Source organism: Dendropsophus ebraccatus, chromosome 13 (assembly GCF_027789765.1).
Source record: "Dendropsophus ebraccatus isolate aDenEbr1 chromosome 13, aDenEbr1.pat, whole genome shotgun sequence".
Taxonomy (NCBI): Eukaryota; Metazoa; Chordata; class Amphibia; order Anura; family Hylidae; genus Dendropsophus; species Dendropsophus ebraccatus.
This window is the reverse complement of record NC_091466.1, coordinates 50,938,059-50,951,591: the sequence shown is the minus strand read 5'-3', so window position 1 is coordinate 50,951,591 and position 13,533 is coordinate 50,938,059. Positions and strand designations below refer to the sequence as shown.

At 44.2% G+C, this 13,533-nt stretch overlaps 2 protein-coding genes and 1 long non-coding RNA gene across 6 annotated transcripts in view; 2 read left to right on the top strand and 1 right to left on the bottom strand.

Annotated features, from left to right (window-relative positions):
• ACTR10 (actin related protein 10) overlaps positions 1-13,533 on the bottom strand; it is a 464,033-nt gene that overhangs the window by 197,866 nt on the left and 252,634 nt on the right. The window lies entirely within an intron of this gene.
• Positions 1-13,533, top strand: part of LOC138771230 (major centromere autoantigen B-like) — a 139,671-nt gene that overhangs the window by 50,114 nt on the left and 76,024 nt on the right. The window lies entirely within an intron of this gene.
• LOC138771299 (uncharacterized) lies at positions 10,605-12,374 on the top strand. The gene is made up of 5 exons (XR_011359594.1): positions 10,605-10,644; positions 10,849-10,899; positions 11,239-11,274; positions 11,552-11,599; positions 11,928-12,374. It is a non-coding gene; the product is annotated as an uncharacterized lncRNA (long non-coding RNA).

The following is a 13,533-nucleotide window of genomic DNA, read 5'->3' as shown; positions in this document are numbered from 1 at the left end:
AAAAATAAGATGTGCAGGCACTCCAATGTAAGACTGACTTTTATATTAATCATATATGTTAATAGAATCCATTTCACGGTATTTAAATGAAAGGTGTCAGGAACGCCAGCACCATGCGGCAGCGTGACAGCTGTTTCGAGTACGTCAGTATGCTTCTCCAGACGCCTGGTGCTAGCATTCCTGCCGTGATTATCCCTTGTAATGGATTTTTACATGGATTAAATAAAAGTAAAGTAGCTGTAGGTGCAGGGTAGGAGGATGTAGATAGTAGTGAGCACCTTTTACGGTTTTATGGTGAGTGCCATGCACATCTTTTTACGGTGAGTTCCCTGCACATCTTCTTTTTTCTATATATGAAGAACCTGTACTTGTTACTATTTTGGGGAGCTAGGGGTAGTAGTAGCTGTAGGGCTGAGAGTAATAGCAGCAGTAGGACTTAGGGAAGTAGTAGCTGTACGGCTGGGGATAGTAGTAGCAGTAGGGCTGGCTGTAGTAGTAGCAGTAGGGCTAGAAGTAGTAATAGCAGTAAGGCTAGAGGTAGTAGTAGCAGAAGGGCTGGGGGTAGTAGTAGCAGTAGGGCTAGAGGTAGTAGTAGCAGTAGGGCTGGGGGTAGTAGTAGCAGTAGGGCTAGAAGTAGTAATAGCAGTAGGGCTAGAAGTAGTAATAGCAGTAGGGCTGGGGTTAGTAGTAGCAGTAGGGCTTCGGGTAGTAGTAGCAGTAGGGCTAGAAGTAGTAATAGCAGTAGGGCTAGAGGTAATAGTAGCAGTAGGGCTGGGGTTAGTAGTAGCAGTAGGCTTCGGGTAGTAGTAGCAGTAAGGGTGGGGTAGTAGTAGCTATAGGGCTCGGGGTAGTACTAGCTGTAGGGCTTGAGGTAGTAGTGCAGCAGTAAGGCTGGGGGGAGAGGTAGCTGTAGATGGCTCAGGGTAGTAGTAGCAGTAGGGCTGGGGTAGTGGCAGCAGTAGGGCTGGGGGTAGGGCTAGCCTTTGGGGTGTGCGACCTGTGCGCTTGCTCCGGGACTGCAACTGAATCCATCTGACACTGTCTTTGGGATGGGGGTGGTAGTTGTGTGGGGGGCTGTAGGTGTTTTTGGTTTTGGGGGCTGGGTTTGGTAGTTGTGTGGGGAGCTGTAGTCGTTTGGGGGCTGGAGGTGGTAGTTGTGAGGGGAGCTGGGGTGGTAGTTGTGTTGAGGGATGAGGGTGGTAGGTGTGTCTTGGGCTGTAGGTGTTTTGGGGGCTCGGGTTGGTAAGTTGTGTGGGGAGCTGTAGTTGTTTGGGGGGCTGGGGGTTGTATCTTGTGTGTGTGTGGGAGCGGGGAATAGTAGTTGTGTGGGGGGCTGGGCGGTGGTAGTTGTGTGGAGGGCTGGGGGTTGTACAGTTGCTGGGAGTGCTGGGTTGGTAGTTGTGTGGGGAGCTGTAGTTGTTTGGGGGCTGGGGATAGTAGTTTGTGGGGGGCTGTAGTGTGTGGGGGGGCTGTGGGTGGTAGTTGTGTGGGGGGCTTGGGGTTGTAGTTGCTGGGCTGGGGTTGGTAGTTGTGTGAAAGGCTGGGGGGTAGTTGTGTTATGGCGGGGGTCGGTGATGGTTGTTGTCTGGAGGGGGTGGGAGGCTGAAGGAGCTTTATGTTACCTCAAAAAGCTGCAAAAAGGTTTCGCCAAAGGCGCCATTTACCCTAAGGCCCGGCCGTGGCTGGGGTAGTGGCAGTAATAGGGCTGGGGATAGTAGTAGCTGTAAGGCTGGGGGAAGTGGCAGTAGAGGGGTTGGGGATAGTCACAGCAGTAGGACTGGGGGAGTGGCAGTAGTAGGGGCTGGGGGTAGTTTTAGCAAAAGGGGCTGGGAGAGGTAGTTTTACAGGCAGCTGTGTTGGAGGAGGGGCAGGGAGCAGCGCAGGGTCCGTAACTGCTCTCTGGTGGCCTCTGTGTGTCTCTCCTGCTTCTTCCACTGATCTTCTTCCTCAGAGTCCGGCTGCTGCGGGGGGATCTTCTGTGTTAAATGCTGCAGCGCTCTCCCTGCTGGGGCCGGAGTCTGGTTATGAGTGAGGTTGGCAGCGGGGGGAGGAAAGTGCTAGATGCGATATGCGGGTGGTAGGTGCAGACAGTCTAGATCTTTTTTTCGCCAAAATAACATCATGCAGTAATTTTTTTTTTTTGGATACTTTTGGAAATCCAGCTTAAGGCCATGTTCACACATGGCATAAACATCAGCCGTTATTTGACACAGCCGGTGTTTAATGTTTCAAACAACAACCCATGTCTCAGATGTTCACAAGGCCAATACTGTAGTATCGGGCAGGTGAACCATCTCTTCATTTTAATTCGAATGCGGGCACATTTGGGTGTGCCCATAGTCCTTTACATTGTAATAACAGGCTATCTTGTGCAGCCGCTGTTCACTGAATAGCGGCCGCACAAAATAGACCCGTCAATTATTTTTGTAGACGCAGACAACCCCGGCCGTAGTGTATCATAACAGCAGTGATTCCATACAATGTAATTTAATTGTACACTGTCAATAATACAATAGTAGCAACATAGTAGCTGCAAACAATGTATGAAAGCAAATGCAACATCAACCAAATAACAAGCAGGTGTAAACGGGATGGGATGCATGCCAGTGTAGATAGGTACAGGAGCTATAACCCTGTTAAGCCCTGAGCATGCTGCACCAATCTACCCCTCCTCACTGAGGGAACCATCGGAGTAGACGCCTTCATAATGGCGTCTCCTGCCCTGTGCTGTCCCTACTCCCAGACCCTACACTTACCCTTATGCTGCTCCCTACGCAGCATTTCATGTACAAAGGACTCGTCAGGGGAGGATGATGATCCCGGGTATAGACGCTGCACGGGGTTCAGTACAGTGTGCGTCTGGCTTCAATAAACTGGCCTCACAGCAGTGGCCGGAGTGCCTGGAAGGTGCTAATAGCCTGATGTAGTTGTGTCACACAGCCACAGATCAGGCTATTGGCGCCCTCCAGGCACTCCGGCCACTGCTGTGATGTGCCACGTTTACTGAGGCCGGACGCACACTGTACTGGACTCCGATGCAGTGCTATACCTGGGATCTATCATCCTCCCCTGTCGAGTGCTTTGTAGATGAAACGCTGTGTAGGGAGCAGCATAAGGGTAAGCGTAGGGTCTGGGAGTAGGGATAGCACAGGGCAGGAGCCGCCATTATAAGGGCGTCTACTCTGATGATTCCCTGAGTGAGCAGGGGTAGATTGGTGCACCATGCTCAGGACGTAACAGGTTTAATAGCTGCTGTACCTATCTATACTGGCGTGCATCCCATCGTGTTCACACCTGCTTGTTTATTGGTTGATCTTGCATTTGCTATCATACATTGTTTGCAGCTACTATGTTGCCTCTATGTGTATTATCGCACCTGACTGAGTGATGCATGATGGTACTGTGGCCTATCTGTATATAGTTTTTGTGGTTTGGTTTGCTGTGGAGGTGAGCACACACTGTTCTTGATTAGTTTTTATCTATATTTAAAAAAAGTTTATATTACCAATAATACAATGTTTTCTCCTGGTATACTATAAAGTCAGGTCGGCCTATTTGTCTGTATATATGTGAAGATTAGGGAAATAAATGACTGAGTACATATAAATTACAATTTTATAACTGTACAAATGGCCATCAGCAAAGACAAAGGCTTCCCTTGTAATTCACTCTCTATTACCTATCTGCCTGTGTCTGCAGCTCTGTACCTTGGTATGGACCTGACAGATTCTCTGGAAAGCTGAGCTGTGATTGGTTGCTGTGGGCAGCTGACAACAGTTTCAGTTTTTAGGCTATGTTCACACAATGTATTTTTTATGACAAGACTCAACAATGGCCGTGTTAAACAACCACTTTTTTTTTTAACTGTGTGTGAACATAACCTTCCACATTTTGATAAATCTGGGTCATAGCTGCCCCATCCATAAACAGTGCCACTATTGTCCTCAGTTTTTCTGTGGTACTGCGGCACATTTACTAGTGATGTGAATAAAACTGAGTTGTAATACCACATAAAACCTGAGGATACGCATGTCGCTGTTCTAAAAAAAATCAGCAGTATTTTTCTAATTCTGGATAAGCCACATAACCCCCTACGTCTTGTGCTGACAACTGGATAAAAGCTTACACTGATTTGTTGGATCATTGCCCGCATTTTTCACCTACAACGCCCCTACACAAATTATACCAGAAATAGATTATACAGCATATATGAGTTTTATATCTAACAACGTGACACAAATATGATGGTATATTACCCCCAATGTGTATTGGATGGGGATTTTAATACAATTATCTGAAATCACTGATCCACTGATTTACCTTGGCGCAGGTTTTGGGAGTTTCTACTTTTTTATTGATATGCCTCCATTTAATGGCCGCCATATTGGATCAAGGGCAAATTTTTCCAGTGCAAAGGTGGTCATGTAGCATATAAAAAAAGGCAAACCAAGACAAACATACCAAAGATGTGGTTCGGGAACCGAGGTATTACTGCATGTCTGGAACATGGCTGCCATCTTGGAAGCCACGATCAAGATGGTCATGTAGTACATTAAAGATGACTACACTTGTCTCAGAAATCGATTGGTACAACCATATCTGCAATATCTCTTGTGGTTTGAAAGGTATCAACCCAGAGGGAAAACTTTATCAAGGCTGTGGCCGGGGCGTATGCCAGGGAGAAGGCGCAGATTTGCTTCTTCTCCCAGGCGTATGCCTGCCATATCCCCCCGCTCGTCTGATGGGCGGTTAGGAAGGGCTGCGAGTTTGGGAGGAGGCATGGTTTTTACATATAGCGGTGCGTAGTCGCAGCCAATGATTTTAGATCAGGATCAAAAGACACGATCATCAGCGATCAACATTGTCATCGCCTGATCATTTTCTTTATTAAAAGGAGAAATAGTCTAAATTGTTGTTCCCCGCAGCGGAGGCATAGAGAGATGCAAGAGCGGGCGGCTATTTGAACTTGGCGCGCTGCCTATGCTTCTTCCTGCTGCGGGGAACAGCTCCTCCAGCCCTGGACCTGTCCCCAGGCTGCCGCCTACACTGCTGGAGTCCCCACCGACCCCGCTAGCTGGTTCGGACACTGGCGACATTCCCCAAGCTGCTACAGCTGCCTCTTGCCGCCACAAGGCTCTTCTCCACCAGTCTCCCCGACATCCTGATACCCAGGCCGCCCACCACCCTTCTTGAGCCCCATCCCCGCTCTCTGGTCCGGCAGCCGCCTGGTGGAGCATATACTGGCCGCAGCTTCACTTCGACAGGACTCACCTCCACTGGCCTTCCTGACCTCCTTGGACCTCTCACCAAGCTCCTGCCATCCTCCTCCAATGCCTGCTGTGGTGCCAAAATCAAGTAGCGACACCAAAATTAAACAGAGATAGCTATTGCCTCTCTCTCTGCCTCTGTTGCAGGGGAACAGGGGATTACCCCTCAGGGTAATCCCCACTCTAAACAGGTGTTCCCCGCAGCCAAGGCAAAGAGAGAGAGGCAGTAGCGCTGGCTACTTGGTGGTGCTACTTGAATTTGGAACCGCAGCGGGCATTGGAGGAGGACGGCAGGTGCCTGGTGACAGGTCCCAGGAGGTCGGTGGAGGTGAACCCTGTAGGGGAGAAGCAGCAGTCGTGGCCAGTGTATGCTATGCCAGACCAACGCCAGATGGGGCTCAAGAAGGGTGGCGGGCGGCCTGGGGACAGGTACTGGGAGGTAAGGCAGACTGGCAGAGGAGAGCCCCGCGGCGTGGAGGGGCAGCTGCAATCAGCTGATGACAATAATCATGGACTGATTGTTTCTTTTGGTCCTAACCTAAAAACATTGACCGGCGACTGCACATTGCTACGTGTTATAATGATGCACGGCCGACGGCTGATGAATGTGTAAAGAAAATAATATGCATTATTATTTTACACTTTTAGGCCATGTTCACACAGTGTACGAACAATGGCCATTGTTGCATTGAAAACAGCATTGAAGTCAATGAGAACAGCAGGATATAATTGAGATATCAATTATTTCTATGGCCATAGCAGACAACAAGCACATAGCTCAGATGTACACGGACGTTTCATGCTCATCAATATACCAATGTCCTCTGCTTACTCTCTATATTTCCTATTTCAGGCTGCACAGGATGACGTCGAGGGTGAGTTTTACCTCTTTATAACATCACCTTCATAGATATCATGTCTAACATCTCATCACATATATGACACCAGTCCCCTACCCCATTGCTGTGAAACATTGTGAAAGTTACATCATGAGGTTTAAAGACATATTGAAAACTAACACTTTTCTATTTTTTTTTCTTCAGATGGAGGATCGGATTCCAGGTTAGTAAATCTTTACTGAAAATGTAACTTGTGTGACCCTATAATTCCTCCCCTATAGACACCGATCAGCGCCAGGATGCCTCTGTATAAACTTTCTTATTGATAAAGTTCTGCCAGAAAACTAATGTCTGTAATGTGTGTTAGGTTTTCACTATCTTCTCTATTCTATCCCTAACAGCAGCGAGGAAGACCCCGAGGAGGAGGAGATGGAGGTTTCGGAGTAAGTATCTCATAGTAAAATATAATAATATAATAGTTATATCAGTCACAAAGACTTGTTTACTATTCAAAGTTTTTTTTTTAATGGAATAGTTCAGCAAAAAAGTGCCAGAAATTTGTATTTTACTTCTATTAAAAAAAAAAGCTCCAGTACATATCAGCTGTTGTATGCCCTGCAGGAGGTGGTGTATTCTTTCCAGTCTGACACATTGCTCTCTGATGCCACCTCTGTCTGTGACAGGAACTGTCCAGAGAAGCAGCAAATCCCCATAGAAAACCTCTCCTGCTCACCAGACTGGAAAGAATACACCACTTCATGCTGGACATACAGCAGCTGATAAGTACTGGAAGACTTGAGATTTTTAATGGAAGTAAATTACAAATCTCTGGCACCAGTTTATTTGAAAGAAAAAAAATGTTTGCTGAACTACCCCTTTAATTCCACATTATTTGCTTTTTTTTTTTACCAAACTTTGTAGCATTTAGTTTAAATGTAAAACTAAAAATGTAAAACTTGTGTGACCCTATAATTCCTCCCCTATAGACACCGATAAGCGCCAGGATGCCTCTATATAAACTGTCTTCTTATTGATAAAGTTCTGCCAGAAAACTGCTGCCTGTAATGTGTGTTAGGTTCTCACTATCTTCTCTATTCTATCACTAACAGGAGCGATGAAGGCCCCGAGGAGGAGGAGGAAGAGGATTCAGAGTAAGTATCTCATAGTAAAATATAATAATATAATAGTTATATCAGTCACAAAGACATGTTTGCAGGGTGGTCTCGTCTTAAAGGGAACCAATCAGTACAATTGGGCTGATATGGTTCCCTGGAGCACTGTATACAGCTCCTGAGCAGCCTGGGCAAGTACCGGCCGTGGCTGCAGCAGAAGCTGTATATCGGAGAAAAAGAGGTTTTACTACTAGAGCGCGCAGCAGGCAGAGACAGGGAGGTAGTCATCTGGGTACCCATATCTGGTCACCGCTGTCTGCCTGTCAGCGTGCTCGGCAGAATGATTGACAGGGAGAGAGGCCAGTAACAACAAGCCTACAAAAATTAGTGTTCTTTTAAGTTATTAGTTTTTTTTTTAAAGGATTAGTAATTTACTTCAATTAAATAAACTCTTCAAGTAGGTATCAGCTGCTGTATGTCCTGCAGGAAGTGGTGTATTCTTTCCTGTCTGACACAGTGCTCTCTGATACCACCTCTGTCTGGGACGGGAACTGTCCAGAGAAGCAGCAAATCCCCATAGAAAACCTCACCAGCTTTACAGACTGGAAAGAATACCACTTCCTGCAGGACATACAGCGGCTGATAAGTAATGGAAGATTTGAGATTTTTTAATGGAAGTAAATTACAAATCTCTGGCACCAGCTGATTTGAAAGGAACATTTTTGATTGCTTTTGCTTGCGTTTTTTCTAGAAAACTTTGCAGCATTTTCTTTAAATGTAAAATTAAAACATAAAACTTGTGTGACCCTATAATTCTTCCCCTATAGACACCGATCATGGCGAGAATGCCTAAACTGTCTTCTTATTGATGAAGTTCTCCTAGAAAACTGATGTGTCTGATGTGTGTTAGGTTTTCACTATCTTCTCTATTCTATTCCTAACAGGGATGAAAAGATCAGGGAGGAGTTTGAGAACTGGGTGTAAGTATCTTATAGTAATATATGTGACAGTAATATTATAGTTACATCAGTCACAAAGACATGTTTGTAGGGGGTCTCGTCTAAAACCAACAAGCCTCTGCTCCACGCTCCCTGGTGCTTCTGCCTGCTCCTCGGTATCTTCCTGACAGCAGCAGCAGAAGCCAGGAAGATACCGGGCAGCGAGCAGAAGCACCGGGGAGTGTGGAACGGTATGTATATACTTTGCTGTTTTACACTAAAGGCAAAGACTGCATGGACATCGCCAAAGATATACACTGGCCTTGCTGCACGATTATTGAGGCGTGTAATAGGCTCAGTAAATGAGTGATGATCTAAGTCTCCTCTATCTTCATGACTGATGCCTTTAAGACACTTACTCAGGAACACAGAAGGGACGCCGAGCAAAGTCACCTTGGATATGTTAAAAAATGTCCATTGGTTTAATATAAGAAAAGTAAGAAGACTTTTTTATAGGTGCACTCACATATTGTACGTTAAACATAGATTAACCAAGATTTCACGCAAATTTTTCAAATATTCGAACCCAAATACCAAGTGCTAAGAGCGCTTTTATAGTCAGACCATCTATTTTAATAAACCTGGGCAGTGGATTTCTAATTTACCAGTTTCCATAAAATCTCCCTCAATATGCAGCACTTGGAGGACTGACTAATATTTCCTTTATAATATGCAATTTTTTTTGTCATGTAATAGTTGGAAGATGAAGGTCATGGATGCGCCATGGATGTTCAGGTAATAACACTACACCAAAAAACAGCAATGACATCAAATAAATCATTTTTATCATAGTTTGTTTTTGTTTGTTTTTTACTTGCTTCACCCCATAAAAGAATAGAATAAAAAGCGATCAAATGTGGCTTAGAATGCACACAAAAAAAAAAAAAAAAGTTTTTCACACAAAAATATGTTAGCACCCCAAGTCCTCTGTAAATTGATATGAGGCCTACATAATATCCTAAATAAAAGGGGGACCCCTAAATCCACTTGGTGCTCCTTGGTGTCTAAGACCTATGTGTCAGACATGTGGAGCCCTAGAGACGCTATTAAGAGATTTCTCAAACTTCAGAATCAGGGAATAAATATGGAGTTGCAGTTCTCTGCCAACACCGGCTGCTATGTTACAGAAAGAAAAACTATTAAAATAGAAAATGAGAAAAGACAAATAAAAATTTTAAATTAATTTTGGCACAAGTTGATTTGATTTTTATTTCCTCAGGGGGGGGTGCAGGTTTAGGTTTAGAAAAAGGGTGGTTTCAAAATATTTTTAAAATTTTAATAGAAATATGGAAAACTGCAACTAAATGTATTAGTTCTTAAATGTTCTAAACAAAATAAAAGATTGATCAATAAATTTTGCCAACATAAGGTAACTATTCTGTAAATTATCGATAATAATTAATTTATCAGGCAAGTAGAGAATTTCAACTAAAATCTTATGTGTTCTAGAAATTTTAGAACTTTTATTTACAATAAAAAAAATAATTGCCACTAACATAACACTTGATGTGTCATGGAACATAATGTCAGAATCACTTAGATGCAAAAAAGTTACTGCCATAAAAAGTTATTCATGTCAAATTTTAAAAATAGGGGAACGTTGTTAGGGAGACAACTGGCAGTGACGACAAGGGGTTAATAAATATCATTAGTGGAATTCATGTTCTTATTGAGACGTCACAATAAATAGCATTTTCTGAAAGTTTCAAATGGGAGAAAGTAACAATCATCCTAACCAAACCTATGTTCTCTGTTACAGGAAGGGCCGGTTTCCACTACGCACCTGGCACCCTAACCTGCAGACCATCATGTAAGTATGAAGAAGAGATAAAATCATCTACATTATGTGGGATAACAATATGAGTCCATGGAGATCAGAGTTCCTCACCCAAAACTCTGTGTAGTCACATATCCCCAAAAACTGTATATAGGTATAAATATAAGCTGGTTTATATTCTATATTCAGTGAAGTTGACGAAGACGCGGATGAGGACGAGGCGGCGGACATCCCCAGGTGAGTGCTCAAAGCTTATAGTGTTGTAAATACATGTTTATTTTTTCAATCATCCAGTATAGAGAGAGGAGCTGCAGGAGGACAGGATAGGGGGCGCTCTAGTTAGACATAGCATCATATTTTTCAATTTATTTTAACAGCATTTATTCACATTGTAAACTGCTGACACTGTGAGATAGCCATTAGGGTCCGCATACACTTCATACTTTAGTTGGTCGTACCCGACATATATAGTACTACTATGGTCAATGCATACAGCAATGTACAGCTCCACCCATTACCTTTGCAATCACTTTCTTTACAATAAACTATATAATCTGTAATATAATGATATATTTATTTATGACATGGTTTACATTCTATACACAGAGAAGAGGAAGAAGAGGACGAAGTGACCACCGAGGAGATCCCCAGGTAATGAAACAAAGCTTAGAGTATTGTGAATACATGTTGTTTTTTTTTGTCCGTTCCCGACATATATAGTACTATCATGGTAACTGCATACAGCATTGTACAGCTCACTCCATTACCTTTGCAATCACTTTCTTTACAATAAACCATATAATGTGTGATATAATAATACATTTATATATGAGATGGTTTACATTCTATACACAGAGAAGAAGAGCAGGACGAGGAGGAAGAGGCGACGACCGAGGAGATCCCCAGGTAATGAAACAAAACTGATAACATTGTGAATACAAGAAACTGTTATTTACCATCATGTATAGAGAGGACAGGGGGCGCTCTATTTGGAGAAGGGTTTTTCTTTTTTCTATTGTGGGTAATGGTGAATATTATATTACTGCAGGAGTGACTAGAGCTGGTAATAAATGCTGGAAGGATAGAACTAGACCTGACTATAATACATGTAGCTGCAGGAGTTGATGGCCCAGCTATAAGAATACATTTCCTTTATATTGCTTCTATATAATGTGCTCAGCAATTCTGGTTTCCTTACACTAACCATTGATTTCCCTCCATTTCTTGGTCATTTCTCCTCGGCAGAAGCAGCAGCAGGAGGAGGAGATCCATCTTATCCAGGTAAATATATGGGATGATACACTTACATGATAACACACCTCTATAGCTGCACTGTATATCCTCATGTCCTCACTATATATTATATTATCAGTCACATATAATAACCATGAAAGGCCTCATGTACATAATACAGACATACAAGTTACATGGTGCCGCCTGTATCACACCCACTAGGATAGCACTGAGTCCCCTCTCTCCAGTGTAATGTCTATTCCCCATCACTGCTGACGGGTCTGATCTCAGGAAAGTCATGCTGGTTTTTCTCTTTCCCTTATAGACTGCGGGCGCTGTTCTGCTGCTGCTGCGCCACCACGGAGGAGTAAAGGTGAGTAACCAAAATCCCATCACACCTCAGATCACTTTTATCCTGACTGTATATTCATATGGAGCCCGTCTCTCTCTCTCTCTCTCTCTCTCTCTCTCTCTCTATATATATATATATATATATGTATATATATATATATATATATAGATAGATCTCTCTCTATATATATATTTATAGTCGCTCCATATGAAAATACAGTCAGGATAATTATATATATATATATATATATATATATATATATATATATATATATGTAACCTGTGATTATTAACAATGTTCATCATATCTTTATTCTGTTAACACATGGCTTGTTATATATCCTATCTAGATAACACCGCGCCGCCAGTGTGAGGAGAAGACACCCGACCATCTGGAGCTGTCTGGAGGAGGAGGCGTCCGGAACATCAAGGGGTAAATGAGGCGCCAGTAAGAACAGGAGGAAACATTTACCTCACATGGGGGGAGGAGGTGCCCCCATTTTCCATCAGAAATAGGAGGAATACACTCTAAGAACACCTAGAGTGTCTGGAGGAGGTGCCCTTAAAGGGGTTATCCAGGTAACTAAAAAGGCATTTCCTCCCTCGCCGCCATCTCACTTCTGGTTTGGTCTCCTCACACACCAACACCTTCTTACCTGGCAAAACGGAGGCGGCCTGAGACAGTGGGCCAGGTACTTTGTTGTGACTGTCGCATGCGGGTGGAACCAGTGGCGGTCAATGTACAAACAATGTTGCCTATGTCATCACAGCATTGTGCGTACATTGACCACTGCTGGCGGTGAGTTTCACCCACATGTGGTGATCACACCATAGTACCTGATCTACTCTCTCAGACCTTTGCCAGGTCAGAAGATGTTGGAATGAGATGAGTCCGAACTGGAAGTGAGATGCTGGTAATGGTGGAAAGGAAATATCTTTTCAGCTCCCCAGATAACCCCTTTTTAACATCAGGAGGCAAATTAGGGCCCATAACATCAGGAGGATTTATTTGCCTCATACAGGGGGAAGGAGGAGCCCCCATTACCATCAACACTAGGAGGAATACACTCTTTTAACACCTAGAGGGTCTGGAGGAGGTGCCCTTAAAGGGGTTATCCAGGTAACTAAAAAGGCATTTCCTCCCTCACCGCCATCTCACTTCTGGTTTGGTCTCCTCACACACCAACACCTTCTTACCTGGCAAAACGGAGGCGGCCTGAGACAGTGGGCCAGGTACTCTGTTGTGACTGTCGTATGCGGGTGGAACCAGTGGCGGTCAATGTACAAACAATGTTGCCTATGTCATCACAGCATTGTGCGTACATTGACCACTGCTGGCGGTGAGTTTCACCCACATGTGGTGATCACACCATAGTACCTGATCTACTGTCTCAGACCTTTGCCAGGTCAGAAGATGTTGGAATGAGATGAGTCCGAACTGGAAGTGAGATGCTGGTAATGGTGGAAAGGAAATGTCTTTTCAGCTCCCCAGATAACCCCTTTTTAACATCAGGAGGCAAATTAGGGCCCATAACATCAGGAGGATTTATTTGCCTCATACAGGGGGAAGGAGGAGCCCCCATTACCATCAACACTAGGAGGAATACACTCTTTTAACACCTAGAGGGTCTGGAGGAGGTGCCCTTAAAGGGGTTATCCAGGTAACTAAAAAGGCATTTCCTCCCTCGCCGCCATCTCACTTCTGGTTTGGTCTCCTCTCACATCAGCACCTTCTTACCTGGCAAAACGGAGGCGGCCTGAGACAGTGGGCCAGGTACTTTGTTGTGACTGTCGCATGCGGGTGGAACCAGTGGCGGTCAATGTACAAACAATGTTGCCTATGTCATCACAGCATTGTGCGTACATTGACCACTGCTGGCGGTGAGTTTCACCCACATGTGGTGATCACACCATAGTACCTAATCTACTGTCTCAGACCTTTGCCAGGTCAGAAGA